The sequence below is a fragment of the Anabrus simplex genome, chromosome 4 (assembly GCF_040414725.1).
Source record: "Anabrus simplex isolate iqAnaSimp1 chromosome 4, ASM4041472v1, whole genome shotgun sequence".
Classification (NCBI taxonomy): domain Eukaryota; kingdom Metazoa; phylum Arthropoda; class Insecta; order Orthoptera; family Tettigoniidae; genus Anabrus; species Anabrus simplex.
The window spans coordinates 252,443,171-252,464,834 of record NC_090268.1 but is presented as its reverse complement, the minus strand read 5'-3'; positions in this window follow the sequence as shown (position 1 = coordinate 252,464,834).

Genomic DNA, 21,664 nt, shown 5'->3' with positions numbered 1-21,664 from the left:
CTGGAAAGACAGAAAAGCAATACTAAACCTCTACATCAATCAAAGAATAAACATTAAAAGTAATGAAACAGTATGCAAAGTGAGGATCAGGAAAGTAGTAAGACAGGGGTGTTCGTTATCACCATTTCTATTTAATCTGTACATTGAAGAGGCAATGACAATTTTTAAATCAAAAACACCTGGCATTAAAATAAATGGAACAACTGTACACGGTATTAGATTTGCCGACTACATTTCACTTCTGGCTGACAATGACAAGAACATGCAGATCATGTTGAACAAATTAACATCATCTTAAAAGATTTACAATTTAACATTAATGTAAATAAAATAAATAAAAATGGTTGTAAGCAAATCTAAAATGAAGCCAGCAGCACATCTCAGAATTGGAAATATTTTAATAAAACAGGTGCACAAGTTCTGCTACTTAGTATCAGTTATTACCGATGACAACAGACGCACTGTGGAAGTAAAAAAAGTATTTCCCTGTGTAAGAAAGCCTTTGAGGAGAAGAAGAATCTCTTAATTAGTAAATCCTTACATACTGAACAAAAGAAATTGTTTATCAAAACATTCATTTGGAGTGTGCTGCTATATGGCTCTGAAGGGTGGACACTCTGGAAGGAGGACGTGAAACGACTAGAGGGAGTGGATATGTGGCTATGGTGGAAGATGACAAGAACTAGCTGGATTGAGAATAAAACTAATGAAGCAGTGCTTAGAGAAATAAACACCGAGAGACATTTACTAACAACGATAAAGAAGGAGAAAAGCGTCAGTTTTTGGTCACATTCTCCAGCACAATGACTTCATGAAGAACTTGTTCGAAGGCAAGGTGATGGGAAAGAAAGGCAGAGGGTAGCGACAGAAAAAGATCGTTGAAAAGGTAGTTGAGATGATGGATTCCAAGGTCATGGAAAGATGAAAAGGATCGCAGAGAGAAGAGATCAATGGTTGCAGCGACAAGGCAAAGCCTTTCGATAATGATAATGATGTCAATAATTATTACGAAATAGAAACTATAAGCTTAAATGCTGCACTGAAATATTCTATGTTCTCTCAGAACTTTACTAGAAGAAAAGACACGTTCAGATATGGCATTAATATTCTATGTTCCGACAGTTTGTTATGACAACGCAAGTCCAATATGACACTAGAAAAAATTACAACACTTGGATAAATTGTTAACCTCGTTAAAAAAACAGGGTCCATCTGGCTCCGGATAGTAGCACCCTGTTATAGGGCCCCTATCTAGGGTTACAGGTTCCTTTGGAACGCCACTGTTTTCAAAGAAAACAAGTCCTAATATGGCACTTGAAGAAAAATACTAAGTTCCACTGGAACCGAGCACTAGAGATTCAGAGTGTCGTCTCACCGAAATACCGAGTCCCAGCTGGACAGAGCTTCGGTCTGCCGCACATGCAAAGCTCCCCTGTCACCAGTAGCGCAGAGACGGTGGAGTATTACTGTATATCTGTAACCTAGATCGCCTTGGTTTTATACTTGGAGCCGATGAAGCATCTCGAAACATGTATATTAACCACCTCTATAACTCCATAAGTACTTGGTAGATTTGCTCAAGAATTTAATAGTTTGCAGCAGTTATTTCATCCTCAACGTTGACTGTGCAAACATAATTGTGTCTTAACTCCAAATAAACTTTTTACAGATGGATCAGAACATTACCATATATGGTCATGCTCGCTAAGCAAGGCCGGTCCGAGGCAGCCATGTCACTGCTGTGCACGGCAGCCGAGTTCCGCGGGCTTGCCTATCCTTCACCTTGCGCGAAGTGCAACTCCCATTCTTCGAACTTGCTCTCTCGTAGCTGACGGTCCATACATACGATCGTACCGAGCAAGTGGCTGCGTGGTTAGAGTCACGTAGCTATCAGCTTGCATTCAGGAGATAGTGAGTTCGAATCCCACTGTTCGTAGCCCTGTAGACGTTTTCCGTGTTTTTCTCGATTTTCAAGCCTTAATTAAGGCTGCAGTCCCTTCCTTCCCACTGCTAACCCTTTCCTATTCCATCTCTGCCATAAAACAGATCTGTAACGGTGCGACGTAAAACAAATTGTAATAATAACAATAATAAAAATTATAATAATCATACGATTGTACAGGTAACGAATATCATTCCGCGGTAACTATAGCGTTCCAAGTCTCCTGCGCCTGTTGTCGCAACTGTGAAAGGTTAGTAACTGACCATACAAACTGGATCAGACATCGTTCCATCATGTCCCAAATATAATCAGTGGGAAAGAGGCCTGGGAATTGTGCTAGGTAGAGCAGTTGTTGAAAACTACGAAGAGCACGTCGCGTTGTATTAGCAGCAGCAGCAGCAGCAGCAGCAGTGTACTGACGCACTTTGTCCTGCTGAAACAGTACAACTTCCTGTCGCAGGAATGACAACAAACAATGCCCTGGATGTAGCGGGTACTTTTTAAAGGACCCTTTACAAACACCGTAGATGAATGTGAAATTCAACTTATTCCCAACATCACGAATGCTGGACTCGAATGTCGATGCGAATACACTCTGGAAGACGACTCTCGTCTGGCCGGTAAACGGCTATCTCTAGCATGAAGGCAGAAACTGCTCTAATCGTAAGCAAACCGGAGCGCTATTTCATTCTCCAAGCGATCTTTGTCCGACACCACAGGAGACGTGCACAAAGGTGTCGTGACAGAGGAAGAAGAAGAAGAAGAATAAGAAGCGCTAAAGGCACACTTGTTCGTAAACTTACTATGCGGCCGCCCAAAACTTGTGTGTGCCTGTTCAACTGATTACCGTTGATAGCATCCGCACATTACGACTGCATTTTTTTACAAGTTGCTTTACGTCGTACCGACACAGATAGGTCTTATGGCGACGATGGGACAGGAAAGGGCTAGGAGTGGGAAGGAAGCGACCGTGGCCTTAATCAAGGTACAGCCCCAGCATTAGCCTGGTGTGAAAATGGGAAACCACGGAAAGCCATCTTCAGGACTGCCGACAGTGGGGTTCGAACCCACTATCCCCCGAATACTGGATAGTGACCGCACTTAAGCGACTACAGCTATCGAGCTCGGTACGAATGCATCTTGACCAATGTGTGGAGCAACCCGCCAATATGCCCTTCTTTCATGGCGAAATACCACTATGTGACCCTAAACTAACGGCGGTAATTTCAATTGGCCATGTAAGTGTCGTTGAGGCATGGGGCTATACCTTGATTGCTACACACGCACACAACATTCAACCTTTCAGGTCTGGTTCGTGGCCGGACGCGGTGGAATGTAGTGAATTATATCACGTCTTCTATTGGCTAATGACCTTGAAACGTTCACCAGTTTGACTACAATCTTCCAGCATGCAACTATACGTACGTTTAATTGGACATCATACCTTAAGGTGCTGCAATATTTTCGGCTGTGTGAATTTGAAGTTTAAGAAAAAGCAATCTGTTTCACTGCCAACAGTTTTAAAGTGCTACACACCCAGGTCTATATATCCATATACACGTACAATTATTTTCCATAATTTCGCGTATAATATAACACTATAGGATAAAATTATGCATTCCGTTGTTAGAATCAGGCCATGAAACTCCAGCTTTCAATTTGAGGGTCTATTAGAGATTAAAAATCTGGTGTGAAGGCTTGAACGAGAATTACAATCATGAGAAAATTTGATCAGAGGAATTCTACAGTTCTAATCATTGGCCATCGTTCACAGTGTTTCCGTGGTTTTCTGTTTCAACTCCAGACAAATGTCTGGATGATATCGAATACCCTGCCTCCCCTAACCTCTGGTCCTCACCCATGAAAGTCTCATTTGATCTCGCGAGGGATGTAGCCGTCTGAGGGAGCCAATCGCTTCCTCCTCAATTTTAGTCAGACTGGGTGCATCCAGGCCTAGAAAAATACCTGACAGTGAGATTAAGGTGCGAAATGTCACTGAGTCCAAGAGGATTAGCCATATCTTCAAAAGTAAATTACAATTACAATCGTATATGAAACACATTTGTCACTGCATGTATGTTATCATTAGTGACAACAAATTAGGTAAGTTTAGGCATGGCTTTAAAAGTTTTCATAAAACAGTAGTTATGCTATTCCAGCTATTCTGTCCTTATGTAAATCAATAACAAATGAGTCCGGACTTATGACCAAATGTTTGAAATCGAATTGTGAGTTAAATCAAAGAGTTTGTACGCTGAATCCAGTCGATTTGCTTCAGATACGGATATAAACATAAACAAATGATGTTAAATATCAGTGTCGCAAACTAAAATCGAACATATGACAGTATAGTTTCAATGAGAAGCAAACACTTCGATTTAAGCATATCGGGTACCTGAATTTCATCACGTGACCAGCAAAAACTGGCAAGGCAGCCATCGTTTGGCTGTGTTCTGATGTGTATGCACATAAAGAAATGTCCCAGCTTCGTTCTGTGTAAACATTCTGTTAAAAACATTTTATTTGTAATATATATTCGCTAAAATATGGAAACATGAATAGAAGGAGCAGCTCCAGATAAAGCACGGATCTCCAGATCGGACCCAGAAAACTGGAAACATAATATCCAAAAGAGGCAAGGTTATTTATTTATTTATTTATTTATTTATTTATTTATTTATTTATTTATTTATTTATTTATTTATTTATTTATTTGATAATACAAAGGTACACAGGCTGAGCCTAATTACGTTCCTTCATTACATATAGACTTTAAACTTTAAGTACATCAAACAAAAATAATAACAATAGTAACAATAATAGCAAGAAGTAAAAGAAGAAAACTAATAAACAGAACGCAATTTAGAAATTATTACTACAAATGAAAAACATAATATAGGCTCTAACCAATTTTAAAAACACAAACAAAATGAAACAAAAACTTATGAGTACCTAGCATTCCAGTAAAAAGGAAATTAATAATGATTTAGTTAAAAATATCCATTATTTGCTTATCTAGCACAAACAAATAAATCAACTTGTGCACTAATTGAATTATAAACTGATAATGTTCTAACTAGTGGTGAATTAGAGTTATGAGCGCTTCTAGATCTTGGGATGTGAAACAGTACTTGCTATCGTGACGTTACTTGTAGAACATGAAATTGGATGAAAGTAAGTAATTCTTGAGAGTCAATTTTTTCATTCAAAATTTTCCTCAATGCATGTAATGAAATTAATGTTCTCCTATTTTTGAAAGACATGAATTTGAACAAACTTCTTAAACAGTGGGTTGAAATGTCAAATGGACGAAATACATTGAACGTTTTATGATACAAATATGATACAAATATATTGCTAGTGGCTTTACGTCGCACCGACACAGACAGGTCTTATGGCGACGATGGGACAGGGAAGGGCTAGGAGTGGGAAGGAAGCGGCCGTGGCCTTAATTAAGGTACAGCCCCAGCATTTGCCTGGTGTCAAAATGGGAAACCACGGAAAACCATTTTCAGGGCTGCCGACAGTGGGGTTCGAACTCACTATCTCCCCATTACTGGATACTGGCCGCACTTAAGCGACTGCAGCTATCGAGCTCGGTACAAATATATTATAAATTGATTTTGAACAGTCTCACTGTGACGTGTTTGGTCCTTATAAAGGGGGTCCCAGATTACCGATGAATACTTGAATAACTTCAGGTTGAGTAAATAATTTGGAATTTCTAATAATAAAACCAAGCATCTTGTTAGATAGACTCATTACTTTTGCAATATGGCTATTAAAAGTGTTAATTTGCTGTTGAAAATAATTCCTAAATCACTAATAGATGTTACAATTTCAAGTATTGTTTCACCAATATAATATGTCGGATTTATATATTCCTTTTTCCTGGTAAATACCAGAACTTCACATTTCTTAACATTTAGAAATAATTTGTTGCTATCACACCATAATATAATATTAATATCCTGTTGCAAATCATTCACGTCACTGCATTTATATATGGTCTTGCAAAAGTTTACGTCGGCAGCAAATAACAAACAATCACAGGAACGAATCATTCCAGGCAAATCATTAACCATAATGAGAAATAGAAGAGGCCCACGATTGGACCCTTGTGGCACACCAGAAGAACTAACAAAAATGTGAAATTTCACTTTTGAAACAAGCAAATTGCTGCCTATATTTTAAATAGAAACTTAATAGTTTAAGTAATGGTTTAGAAACTCCAAACAGGCAGACGTACAGACACGAAAGCTAAAAATTACTGATTCAGTCTTGAGTTGACCCAAATCGGATAAATATCTAAAAACTTGCCAAAAAACGAACTTACAGAGAACATGCCTCATACAACTCTATTTATATAGATTGTTATTATTTTCTTAATCAGCCTTAGCTGGGTCACTTCACCAATTTAGATCACCGAATGTCGTGACATCGGGTGGGGGTGGGGTGTTTTTTAAGATGGCGGTCTAAGAGTTTATTTCCTTTAAGTAAATGTTACGGTGGTTAAATCAGATATAGAGAAAGGCTTAACTCTCGCTGAACATACAGTTAAGTCAAAATAGAAAGTACACTCATGTTCATAAAAAAAAGAACACCTTGAAAGACTAGAGATACGAAGATTATATTCATGGGACATGTTCTTCAGAAACGATTAGCATTTCAATCACCTAGGTTCAGCATGTGTCCTGTGTCTAGAAGGCACTGGGTCCTACATGGGCACTGATAACTTGTTACATGCGTGATGGCATCGACGCGTGTAAAACGCGAATGGCGTCCTGGAGTATAGCCATCCATGCTGCATTCACCTGGTTCACAGTTCATCTTCGGTAAGTTATTCATAAATGCTGTGTACATTACTCCCTCTTCTAAACTTTCTGCATGTGAAGGATACTTCAATTACGTTGAAAACATCTGACTGCCTTATTGTCGGTGATTTCAACATACTTGAAGTTATTAATGCCAGTTATAACTTTTATGAAGGATCAATGACGAGTCATCGTATATTTTAGTTCATCTCAAATCTTGGATTAACATCACGTAACAATATTCAAAATTGTAATTTCAGGACATTGGATTTAGTATTATGTAATATTCAAGTTGAACTGAAGCATGATGAATTCACATTAGTACCTGAAGACTTACATCACCCTGCACTTTGTTTAGTTTTACTGCCCATTAAAAAAGTTCCATTGCCTCCGATAATTAATCTTAAATTAATCTTAATTAGACTTTAAAAAGGCTGAATTTTGCGGCTGTATTGTAACATACGAGACTTCGACTTGAGTTTATTGTATTCCTTCAAGGAATATGGGAGATACGAGGAAATGTTTTACGACCGAACATGTAGAACGGTAAAACGGCGTCTGGTGGCGCAAACCGCTTGTTGATATGATGTACCGTTTAGGAGCAATGAATCTCGAAATGAAGGTCTGCACTTATAAACGTGTCCATGCTTATCTATAAAAATAAAGTTATAGGGTACCGCTGTCTGTAATGTTGTTTCTTCTTGCAAACTTTTCATATATTTATCCGATTTAGGTCAACTCAAGATAATTTCAGTGGCTTTTAGCTTTCGTGTCTGTTTGTCCGTCTGCTCCACCAGCATGGCGTAACGTCTGTATAGATCTCGACCAATCTTCATATGTAGAGTAGAGTAATCCAGGGGAAGGTTCAGATCAGCATATGATTTAAGAATCATTGAAAAGACAGGGGGTTTATAGGGAAACCACAACAGTTTTCTTCCATTTTCTCTTATACTATCTATTGTCCGTAAAATCCTGGGACTATATGTGAAACGTCTCTTCATTTAGAAAGCTTGTGTTACGAGCATTATTTCAGTTTCTCTTCAAATGACGGAGAAAATTGCTACTTTCCGCAGGTTTCATGTTCTGCATTCAGTGGCCGACAGACCGACAACGAACCTACCGGTTGCCATGGCAATGTCTGCTTGCCAGAAGGAAAGTAACATAGGCTGTCATTTTCGTCAACATTCCTGAAAGCTCGTGGTTGATCCTTGCGTGGAAGGCGAGAGGGACGTATACTTGCGGGTTACCGTTCGAGGTTACAGTCGACTTCAAAGAGCTCTAAAGGGGCTGTTAATATTTGAACAGTGCCGCGAAGTATGGCCCATGATTTCACACTGTAAGGTATTTTCTGGCATTTGCTATAAATTTGTCTGTTTTTCTCTTGTTCTTCTGTAATTTCCCCTTGAATTTATTGCCTCTGTCTTGCATCTTTAAGCTTAAGTAATTAAATAAGTCATGTTTCTATCTGTTCATCTAAGAATCCCTGCGCCTAAATTTCTACTCTGTTACTGACTTCTTATATCCGTAACTCATATCATCACAATTTAGTGAGGACATTCATTTTACAATACATCACTTGGTATTTACATAATTGTCGTACCCAGCTCTCCTAAGTTATAATCCTATTTTGTATTAATTTCAAATTTATTAACCGTAATACTCTCTTCCTGAATAACTAGGTGTGTATGCGAGTGCTAATCCAGAAACCTGGAACCTCTTTCCTTTGAGAAAAAATTCCAACCTGTTGAAATGTATAACATTTTGTCCCCGGAACATATTGAAATACAGAGGCAATTTCAATGACGGTACAGACCTTCATTTCGTGGTAATTGGTGGCTAAACGGTAAGTCTTATCACAAACCAGATACAATCTCGGTTCAATTTGGAGAGATCTACAACTTTGGTACCATCACATTGTTGTATCTCGATCCCTTATGCGTTAGATAGAGCTGCATTTCTCAATTTTATGTTAATTTTGTACTTTTTACATGTTTATTTTATCATTTGGGACACTTATAGGAAAGATAGAATCATAAAATTCGGTATGCACATTGACACGCCCAGTGGTCATATGTTAGCCATATATTAAGATTCCAGCTGCCAACGTAAGTATCCGAAAAATAAATTAATGTGTGAAAATTGTACCCAAATTTCACCCTACTTAACATTTTTAACTCAGTCTGACCCATAAATATAGGAGGTACGAGAAAGTGTCACAGGACCTACCATGTAGAAAACCAAAATAGGCGTCTCATTGTTGAATCCGTATGTTGATAAGACCTACCGTTTAAAAACAGTAAATATCGAAATTAAGGTCTGTACTTAAAAACGTGAGGTTGTAGGTGTCCGCTGTCTGTAATTTCGTTTGTCTTGCAAATTTTTCATATGTTTACCCATTTTAAGTCAACACAAAACCGAATCAGTGGTTTTAGCGTTCGTGTCTGTTTGTCCATTTGTCTGTTTATCTGTCTATTCCACTATCACGGCAAAACGCCTGGATAGATCTGGACCAAACTTCATCTATAGAGTATACTCGTCCAGGAAAAGTTTTAGGTATGCATATGATATAAAAACCACTGAAGAGAATGGGGTTTTATAGGGAAATAACAACAGTTTCCTTCTATTTTCTCTTGTACTATTTACTTTCTGTATAATCAGTTCATTATATGCGAAACTTTGCTTAATATTAAACAAGTTTGTTATTTACACAATTTCGCTTCATCACTGGATACTTTCGTTTGAGGGAAAGTTCCAGACTGTTCAAATGTATTACTTTTAGGCCCAGGAATATATCGATATATGGAGGCAATTTCAACGATGTTCAGTCCTCCGTTTCGTGGTAACTACTTTATAAACGGTAAGTCATTTCACAAAGCAGATTACACAATCGCTGCTCAGTTTGGTGAGATTTTCAACTTTGGTCCTTTTCCTTATTGTCGTCTATCGATTCTGTCTACTTTCGATAGCGCAGCATTTCTCGATTAGATTCAGATCTCTCCAACTCGATTGGGACTGGCATTAGTAAATGGGACCTGCCGTTATAATAAAATCTATTCATCTCTATTGCGAATTGCCTGCCGTTATTGTAGAAACTCCCGAACTCGATTGTGAATGGCAGTAGGAAATGTGGCCTGCCATTATCATCAATATTTCCCCAACTTTCACCTTACAACGTATGGGGTCCTCCCCGCTTTGTTCCTCGGATAGCGCTAAGGGACATGTAATTTAACATAAGCTTACTCACTGCGTGTACTGTGACGTACGTAGAACTCCGTATACAGGGTGGAATACCGTAGCAAAACACGGGTTCATTTGCTAGTGGAACAATAAAGTCCCTGACTGGTAGAGCACGTGCGAGATGGCAAGATCATGACCAAATTATCTAAAGTTGGAATCAAAGATAGAAATGACTATGGTCAGAAAGAGTACCCATTCAAATTATCTTGCTAAATATTAATATAATGTAAGTGAATGCACGTAAATTAATTACTATTACTATGTTTTTACAAGTCATAAATTATTATTAACCCTCTATACTAGATGATACATTCCAATTTTAGTCGATTTAAATTTAATTTAAATCAAATTTAATTTTACATTTTAATTTTAAATTTACAAATTTAATTTGTATATTAAACATGCGTAACAACGAACGTTCGCGGGGTACTGTTCTGGTATTTGTCAAATATTGGTATGAGATTGAAATAAGGCGAAAATATCAACTGTACAGTGTTTGGTTGTTTTTTTACACCATCATGGGAAAACGGCTCAACGGTACTTAAGAAAGTTGGTATTAAGTGAAGAGTCAGGGCAAATTGGATTTTAACTACGCATTGCGTGATTCGTGTGGGCAAGGGAGTTGATATGATGGTCCGGACTAAATGAGAACAAAAAGTCGCTAGTATCTCCCTCAGTATCAAACTAATCGTTAATAGTATGTATTACGAAGGCAGTACTAAACGTTAATTCCCGATCTTCTGTATATTATTGTATACGAAAAATTACGAAACTACGTGTCTTATCACTGGATGAGACGTGGCTGGAAGTAGACGGTGGCAGGCGATGGTAGACATGTGAACTGATACCGGATAACAGGCTCGTACACCAGCTAGTTTGAAGTATTAATCAAAAAATATGAACACAGCGGCTGGTAGTATTAACATTCGAGAAACATTGAAAATTGCATGAATCATCACTTCCAATATTAGTTTTGTACCGGGCGGTACACCTCCACGCCGCTAATTTAAAATGTGCGCCAATTGAAACTCCTCTGCTGGAGGAAGTCTGAACCTTATTGATGGTATTAATTTTCAAGTTTCTCAGAAGATGTCACTACGTGGAAAATTTGGAGTTTTTGAACTGTGTCATTTTCGACGTATTTTTGTTTTGCTTGTAGTAAGAAGTGTGAACTTTCTCTTCTAGAGGACACTACTGAAGATCAACAATAGTGCACCCTAGTGCGGAGTGAAAGAACTGTTTTTTTGGAGAAATTTTTATTTCAAAAGTTTGTTTCTTGTTAAATTTCTTTCTGTTATTGTTTAAGTTGGCTGTATACCCCTCTCTTTCCCCTTGTTTTGTATGTATCCAATCCCGAATTTCTTCAATTTATTTCTGACCAATCCGAGGTATCTTCCCCCAACTTGAATATGTTGCTGTATCCTACCCAATAAAGAGTTTGTGGGAGGGTGTTTTCATTCCCCTAACGCCTCGAACCTTCCGCGAGAGGATATAAACTGCTGATTTTAGGGTCTCCGGGCCACTTCTGTTCCATCTTTCTGTGTGTAAAGTACATAGCAGGGGGCGGGAAGCGCCTCTTTCTCCGGCAGCGGTCAACAGCCAGGTAATGGCCGATTAATTACTTCTTTTCTTGCTTGCTCAGCAGTTTAACTCTCGGGGCGGGTCCGAAGTTTTCCCATTATGTAACCTTCCTTAAAATGTAAAGAAACTTGTATCTATTCTATCTTTCAAACTACATATTGGGATAGAGAGTGCTTAACCCTCTCGAGCTCCCACTCACATTGTTTTGAGGTGAACTTATTTTCTCAACCTATTCTTCCATAACATTATGTAAATTTGTTTCTTTTCTAAAGTCACCTCCGTAGTATGGGATTAGCCCTTGCATCAGTGGCCTAGAGCCAAATTAGGTTTTGAAACAAATACATTAGGAGGGCAGATCGCCTCCTCTCAAATTGTTATTTTAGAGGTCATGTAATTACCCCCTTTTTTTATCTAATAGACCTCAGTAGGTTGGGTAGTTTACCCCTGTGTCTATGTCCAGAGAGGACAACTTGAAGGTGGAGTTTGGTGTGGCCTTTGATAGGCTTAAAGTTGTGAGCGAGTGGCTCTTTTTCTAAAACTGAGTGTTGTATGCCTCGAGGAGGCTTTACTGTGTAATTTGGAGCAAGTGCTCCAGGGTTTGATTGGGGTCTTCTGCCCCGTTGTTGAAATTGGTATATCGTAAAGTGGAGCTAGTTGCTCAAGAATTGTGTTTTCAGGGCTCGAAGCCCAAATCCTGCAAATACTGTAATTGTACTTTGTTGCCTTGTTACTCCGTACCTGCCATTCTTGTTATTTCTTTATTTTAAAAAGAAAATATAACCTTGTTAAATTTTACATTAACTTTGATTCCGTAGTTTGAGACCCGTTCACGCCCGCACCTTCTTTCACCTCTACCTACCACTAAAACACGGTAACAAGTTTAAATGCCTTTTATTTCCTAGTGGTTCTACCACAAGTTTTCATGCTTAAAATCAAGCTAGAAAGCTTCCGTTCCACACAAGTCTTTTTACAGTAGAGCTGGAGAACAGAACAGTGGCTGCCATTACACCCTATTCTTCTTCCAAGTAGGAGCACATTACTATGTGCGAAAGCACGGTCTTGCTATAAATTACAAGGCGAGCGATACGATCCCGCGCTGCTTGTTTCTGTCATCAACTTCAAGAGCTGAACCTCGTTCACTTGACCCAGTCTCAAGCAGTTACGTGACTAATGATACACATCACTAAGTTGATCAGAAGATAACATTAAGTCCTAGACCATTGTCTGGATTGTTAATACGTCAGTCACGAATGGCCGCACGGAGTTATTCCAGGTGAGAATTTACGGGCATATTTGCATGCTGGGGCATTATAGATAAGAATGTATTACCGAGGGAACCACTGAAAATAGAACAAAGCAAATATAAATTTGCACGGAAATGTAAATTAAAGTATACAGAATGGATAGAACACAGAAAAGCACTCAGTGAATGAATGAAAAGATACGGGGAAGAGAAGAAAAGAAGAAACAGTGTTCTAAATAACTCCAAAAGCGCTCTTTAGTTGGGCATAACAAATCAAGGAGAATAAATTCCACTGTCATAAACCACCAGGAGATGTAATTAGACCTGTAGTTGTGAAATATAGCGGGATGAAATGGCTTCATAGAGTAATAAGATTATCATGAAGTGTTAGTAAGGTACGTTCTGATTGTAACTATCTGTAAGCAAGGAAACAGGAAGGATTTCCAACAACTATCCAGGTATTTCATTGATCAGTATACCAGACAAGGCATTCACTGGCATGTTGGAAGGGAGAGTGCGGTCAGTGGTTGAGAGTAAGTTGGATGAAAATCAGTGTGGTTTTAGACCACTGAGGAGCTGTCAAGATCAGATTTTCAGCATGCGCCAGGTAACTGAACAATGCTACGAGAAGAATAGACATTTATGTTTATGCTTCGCAGATTTCGAGAAGGCATATAACTGAGTACCCAGGAAAATGTATTAGCCGTACTAGAGGATTATGGCATTTAGGATAGATTACACTACGTAACAAAATTTGATAAATTGGATATCTGTTATCCTGTCCAAACTCAGTTTCTCTGCAGACATCCTGAGCGATATCGTCGTGTCTGTGATAAAGGACTCCCTGAACATTTTTCATCACCGTTTGTATATTTAGTAGCTGAGAATGTTACACCTCTGTAGGACTGATGTGGAGATAAATGAAAAACTACAACCTGTTTTCCAGTCAATGATCGGGTCAAGGATGGAATGAATGAAGCCCCCACCTTGCGGCTAGGATATGAATTGTGCGGCTGCCGAAGCCTGTCGCACTCCTCTGTGGCAATGAATAATGACTGAGAGATGAAGTGAAATGATAGTAGAGAATGTTGATGGAATGAAGGATAACAGGGAAAACCGGAGTACCCGGAGAAAAACCTGTCTCGCCTCCGCTTTGTCCAGCACAAATCTCACATGGAGTGACCGGAAATTGAACCACGGAACTCAGCGGTGAGAGGCCGACGCACTGCCGACTGAGCCACGGAGGCTAATATAATATTATTTATTATAATTTGTAATAATTTCTTAGCTATTGTGGACCCTTGTGATCAGCTGTATAGGGTATACAGTCAGATGAATTAAATTATTTAATCCCCGTGCTGAGTGGCTCAGATGGTTGAGGCGTTGGCCTTCTGATCCCAACTTGGCAAGTTCGATCCTAACTCAGTGCGGTGGTATTTGAAAGTGCTCAAATACGTCAGCCTCGTGTCGGTAAATTTACTGGCACGTAAATGAACTCCTGCGAGACGAAATTCCGGCACCTCGGTATCTCCTAAAACCGTAAAAGTAGTTAGTCGGACGTTAAGTCAATAACATTATTATTATTAGTAGTAGTAGTAGTAGTAGTAGTAGTAGTAGTAGTAGTAGTAGTAGTAGTAGTAGTAGTAGTAGTAGTATATCTCTTTTTGTGTGTATGTGTTTAATGCTTAATTTGGTTATGATGATTATGAATGTAAGTGTAGGCGAGACGCTAGGAGTTCAGCCTTTTGATTTGGTTAATTGCAATTTTCTAACTAGGTCATCTCGTGTCTGTTGAGTAAAGAGCTGTGGTTCCGAATTGCTCTCATGACTAAAACTGAAATCACTGTCGTCACTTGAATTCGTCTCTACTTCCTTTTCACTAGTAGTCTGTTTTGCTGGTGGTGGAATTGGCAACTGTTCACTACGTGGTACTGGAGAAAATATGACTGTATGCTAGTTAATGTTATTTGATTCTTATCTCCCACTAATATTTACGGTTTTCGGAGACGTAGAAGTGCTGAAATTTAGTTCCGCAAGGAGTTCTTTTATGTACCAGTAAATGTACCGACACGAGGCCTACGTATTTGAACACCTTCAAATACCACCGGACTGAGTCAGGATTGAACTTCCCAAGTTGGGTCCAGAAGACCAGCGCCTCCACCATCTGAGTGACTCGGGCCGGCACTGTATGCTTTTTTATGTGTAATATCCACCATACAAAAAGAACTTCCCTCAAGATGATATGTAGGCTCTCGCTATAAGTTATTCGGGGAATAGCATATGGCACACATTTTCTGGTTCCATGTCACCAACCCTCTGAAGCAGACTGACAGCTGCCACAAGCCACATGGAGAGCCCATGTGACATGTAGGTCTTGAATATGCATGCCGAAATAAGCGCGGTACGCCCCATAGAACATTCTGCCGAGCACAATGTTATTTCTTGTTTATATCCAATGTAATGTACGTAAACATTCCCTATCAATTTCTTGCCTAGACTTTTCTTGACACTTCAACACATCATAAGACCTGCCCGTGTCGGTGCAATATAAAACCGATAGCTAAAGGAAAAACCTTCCGTACACACGTGTGTAAAGTTGAGAAATGAACTCCTAGAAACAAATTAAATAGAATGTCTGACAATACATTTTTTCATATATTCTAAATAGCTCCAGATATGTTAAAATTATCAGTGATATAATTTGTTGCGATTATTTGCTTCTTTTCGCCTGAGAAGTTAATTGTTAGCCATTTAGAAAAAGCCGGCGGCCCCGGGCTCGATTTCCGGCCAGGTCAGGGATTTTTCTCTGCACCTGCGGGCTGGTTCGAGATCCACTCAGCCTACGCGATCAGAATTGAGGAGCTGTCTGACGGTGAGATGGCGGCCCCGATCTCGAAAGCCCAGAATAACGGCCGAGAGGATGCGTCGTGCTGACCACACGGCCCCTCGTAATCTGCAGGCCTTCGGGCTGAGCAGCGGTCGCTGGACAGGCCAAAGATCTTTCGGGGGCGTTAACTGCCGTGGGGTGTGGTTTTGGTTCATTTAGAATAAAATATTTTTCTTGTACTAATTTTTGTGTCACGTAGTGGGATAATTTGCTTAAAATACAATTATCCATCACGATTGTGTTAGCACCCTTTCACAGCATGTATGAGTGAAAGAACTCTTAATATTTCTTCCACTTTTACAGACCTTTTACCCACCCCAAAAATATAATTTCGAATCATTAACAAAGTTTTCAGCTGGATAAGGGTTATGCATTTAACGTCAAACGTTCTGGAAATTCATTGCAATTTGAACGCGAAGCGAAGGGCTCAAATACCATTAATAAATAAATTGTCCAATTAATTAATCGCTAGGTCTCAACGCTTACGTCATGCGTACAAAGTAACGAAGAGGAAACTGCCATACTTCATCGGACTAATAACGTACTGTATTAAGGGTCATCTATCAAATTCCTACTTCTTAAGTGATTATGTGATGTAATATAGCTACAATCCGGACAGTGTGTTGAGAAACAGAACTGATAAATTGTACAATGATTGTGATATTCTGATAGACAAACCAATCCGTCATACGAGACAACGCAAAATGGATCAAAATGAGCACTGCATATCCGACATGAACAATTTCCAAGGGATTACAAATGATCTAATCAGTAATTATATCGTCCCATATATATAAATTAATAACATTATTTCAATAATGTAAAAAAAGGTTCCAGTTACAATCTGCACAATAAAAATTCTAAAGTTCTCAAAACTTAACTGCGAAATGTGTGTAGTATTCACACTTAATCACAACAAGCATTTCGTACGGCATTTACTAAAACACAGTTCAGTATCAGTTAACAAAAAAAAAAAAATATAGAGGGCGTTGTTTCTGGGTGACACAGTCATTGGGTTACATCTTAGTGGCCGTGATTCGAATTGTAGTTAGCACATGATGGACCTTTGTAATGATTGTTATCTCTGACTTGAATTCCATGTAAAGAACTCAATGTCCCATGATTATGATCACGATATCCACAACAGTCACATGTACAGTATCTATTAAACACTTCCTTTTAAGTAAGGAAGAGAAAGACTTTAGTTCACCACGTGTATTTCCCACATGAAACAGCAATAATAATAATAATCATAATAATAATCATAATAATAATAATAATAATAATAAATAACCTGTTTGAAAAACTGTCAATTAAGGAAAGGATTATCCGAAAAATTCTTGATCTTAACCTAAAAAAATGGCGTATGGCTTTTAGTGCCGGGAATGTCCGAGGACAAGTTCGGCTCGTGAGATGCAGGTCTTTTGATTTGACTCCCGTAGGCGACCTGCGAGTCGTGATGAGGATCAAATGATGATGAAGACAACACATACACCCAGCCCCCGTGCCAGCGAAATTAACCAATTATGGCCAGAGTAAAGTGTAGCTTCCACCAAAGTCCCAGTCAACATCCATGGCTGTGACAATATGGAAGTTGCTGGGGTATGGGTAGTGCTGAGTAATGACATTCAGAGCATGACTAGTGCATCTGAGTGTTATGGAAGGTGCTGCCCATAGGGTCAGTCGTGCTGCAGTAGTACTTTCTCACCCAGTGAGGAAAGCAATGGCAAACGACCTCACTCCTCATCTTGCCTAGTACGCCTCATTTTGGTGCTTCCGTTGGTTTTTGTGGTTTCCTTATAACCGCATAAACTTTGGTGGTGCTAATTGAGGATCCAACCAGCCTCTGGGCTGATGACCTAACAGACAGACATGGTTAAAATTGTCGACCCTGCCGGAATCGAATCCGGAACCCTTGTGACCAAAGGCCAGCACGCTAACCATTTAGCCATGGAGCCAGACTCGCAACCTCAAACACGGTGTTTATAGACTTCGAACCACCTTAATATACACTCACACAAAGATACCAAGCGTAATCCGGAAAAGTGCGAGACTTGCTAGTGAAGTCATTAGTCAAGTGTTGAACTCATGTAGTGATTCTGTGAGCAAGTCTCGCTATCAACTCAACTCCAACTCCCAAGACAGCCTCTTTAAGTACATTGCATGGCCAGGCTTCTAGAAGAGTATGACAAAAGATGTTTTCTCGTAATTTCTACAGTCTCCAAGAGCCTATTTACAAAGAATGGAATTTGTTATACAACCCTAGTGACAAGATGCCTTGTTCTGGACTATTGCCGTGCGTTGCACAACATTACACTGGATGTATACATCATATACTATTAATTACATGTTCTTGCATTAAATGAATTCTTATTAATATTCATAAAGCAGATGTATCATAACATAACCTCACATGTTTTGTTACATAATACAGATCATATAACACACAAATAATACTATCACGATTTATACCAAGTCCGTACATAACTACGTAAATAATAATAATAGACGTAAAAACTCCATAGCCACACCTCGCAAGTAATAATAATAATAATAATAATAATAATAATAATAATAATAATAATAATAATAATAATAATAATAATAATAATACCTATTAATCGAGCTCGATATTTCCATTATTCGTCCATTGGTTAGCGAATTGTTTCCCAGTTATACTAGTCCATTACACTTGTATCAACTTCAGATAGCCAGCTGAAAGAATCTGTAAACCTTTGTTAACCTACTTCAGAAGTCTTAAAACGATTCCTCCTTGGTTTGTGGAGATCTATAAGGATCTTTTAAAGTAAGGAGTCACAGAAACAAACATTCAACTCCGATCAACAGTCAACCACAAACTTGGAGAGGTTCATCAAGAAGCAGCCCCAACTCGACTGAATCATGTCCATTCTGATGCATGGAAGAAAGCACATTCTGAAAGGATGAAACCTGGTGGGTCCGCAAAAAGACAAACAGTTGAGATCTCGCGATCCTTACAGACCCTAACAATGAAGAAGAATATATTAACTCGCCCTTGAACCTAAATAGTGAATATCCTGTTGATATAGTGATATAGTGACTTTTCACTTCGAAGTTCCTACAAGCTTTTGTCGGGGTTTTAATCCTTGCCGCCTTGGTGAGAAAGTTTTGTCGATCAGGAGTTCTTCAATCTAACTGAAGAAAACATATGGATGTCGCATATGAATATCCTCAAATGCCACTGACCTCAGTCCGGATGGAACCCACCATCGTGGAAACAAAGGACCAACGACTGACTGACTGTGGCACTGAGAGCATAATTCAGATTAAGGAGCGTGAACATGGTGGTGATCAAGCCGTAGTACTTAGGAACGAGGATGATTTAGAACTGTGAATGATTGCTGAATAAGGGTGTTCGGAAGAAAAAGAGTGGACTTCAAAGAGAGGGAAAGACAAGTGCTCCCTTATAATTCACAATATAAAACCAGAAAAACAGTCGGGATGAGTAATTTATATGGAACAAGTGATACTATTTTGAAATTAAGTTGGCGGGATTAATTCCTATTCTGAAAGGAGCTCAGCAACAAAGTGCTCGTATCGATAGATTTTCAGGGCGTAAAAGAACTTACGCGGGACAAAATTCGGGCACCTCGGTGTTCCTGAAAATCGTATACTACGTTGTTAATTGGACATGTCCGTCTCCATGGCTAAGTGGTTAGCGTACTGGCCTTTGGTCCAGAGGTTCCCGGGTTCGATTCCCTTGGATTTTAACCTTGATTGGTTAATTTCGATTGCTCGGGGCTGAGTGTGAGTGCCGTTTTCATCACTAGAATTCACCATAGGTAGGGCCCCATCGTCATAGACGCGCAGGTCGCCTTTACGACGTCAACTTGAAAGATCTGCACCAGGCCCCTTCGGATGTCTCACGCCATTAATTTATTGGACATAAAACCAATAACACTGCCACTTATTCGGAAATTAACACGTGTCTACCAAGGATAATCGGCCGGGACAGTTGAAAGAGGTGAGTATATCGGAATCTGAAAATAATGTGAGATTATAGGGGATTCTGTGATTATCAGCTATCATTCTATCAATCGATGTTGAGAACAACAGTATCAACTTCATCGGATATTGTCTGAGTATTCATAACGTTATCGGTAATCTGAATCATAGATAAAGTTCAGCGAAGCAGAGATGCGTTCAAAAGTCCTCAGTAACAAGCACTAAAAGCGGAGTATAAAGGCGGAGATACGTCACATCCATCAACATTCCCAGGAGGAGTTTGTGTGTAAACTGCTCTCAATTATGCAAACAGTCTTTAACTCACTCTTGATCCTAGATAGTGAATCTTCTAGTTTAGCGCGACGGGATAATTTATAAGAAAAACCATTTTATAGCCTTCGATGAGAATGAAGTCCAAGTTTAAGAGTCTAGTGACCTCTTGAACAAGTTAAAGCTGCTAAAAGCTATGTGACATGAAACGACCGTCTAGAGATACTTCGTGCTCGGCTACAGCTTTGAAAATCACTTGTTTATATTTACTACCAGATTTAAACATCGTTTACCGTCATTAACCCAGATTATCTTAATTGCCTTCCAGAATAAAGAGCAATGTTAGAAGGAAAATTCGTTTATTATACATCCGACGGTAGAACATTGGTCTACTGAGCTCAAGTTGGCGGGTTCGATCCCGGTTCAGCCCGGAGTTATTTGTAGTGTTCAAATAAGTCAGCCTCGTGTCGGCAGGTTTACTGGCACGTCAAAGAACTTCTACGAGACTAAATTCTAAAATGTTCACGTCTCCAAAAAATCGTAGTCCGCCTCTATGGTGTAGTGGTTAGTGTGATTAGCTACCACCCCCGGAGGCACGGGTTCGATTCCCGGCTCTGCCACGAAATCTGAAAAGTGGCACGAGGGCTGGAACGGGATCCACTCTGCCTCGGGAGGTCAACTGAGTAGAGGTGGGTTCGATTCCCACCTCAGCCATCCTGGAAGTGGTTTGCCGTGGTTTTCCACTTCTCCTCCAGGCAAAATGCCGGGATGGTACCTGACTTAAGGCCACGGCCACTTCTTTCCCTCTTCCTTGCCTATCATTTCCAATTTTCCCAACCCCCACCAGGGCCTCTGTTCAGCACAGCAGGTGAGGCCACCTGAGTGAGGTACTGGTCATTCTCCTCAGTTGTATCCTCCGACCCAATGTCTCACGCTCCAGGACACTGCCCTTGAGCCGGTAGAGGTGGGATCCCTCGCTGAGTCCGAGGGAAAAACCAACCCTGAAGGGTAAGCAGATTAAGAAAGAAAGAAAGAAAGAAAGAAAGAAAGAAAAAATCGTAAAAGTGGGATGTAAAAGCAATAACATTCTTATTCTTTTTTCCTCTAGTCTTCTGCTCGGCTCAAAGAAAGAATATTTTCTGCATAATCACACCCACCAAAGTAAACTCCAATTTGATAGGTAGGTAACGTATCTTTGCGCACGTGTGTTATATTCGGAATTATTGCGACGGAGCCTGCCGACATTCTGCATGACATTGTGAGCACCGCGCACTCATATAACCTTTAGCACCAACGATGAGAATACAAAGATTTCGATCAAACATGGCTCGCAGTCACTTGTCTATCTCAACGGACTCCTAATTGAACAAGTTCTTTAGTTTAAATATTTTTGGTTCACTGGTTAAAAGCAAAGGCATTATCCGCACATTGCACATCAGATTTGCTTTGTCACTGCCGTCTTAGTGTTACTATATTGGTGCTTGCGAGATAATAAAATGTATATATCGCTGAGAACGAAGATGTTCTTGCATGGGGAGACTATTTTACCACATTTTCTATGTGAATTTAAATTGTGGACGCTGCTACAGGTGGACAAACGTGAGGTCTTCCAAATGCAGTTGCAACGTATAACACAGGAGACCAAACTACAAACAGAATTATTCAACTTAAATGCGCTGCTGCAAAACCGACAATCAACGAAGAAA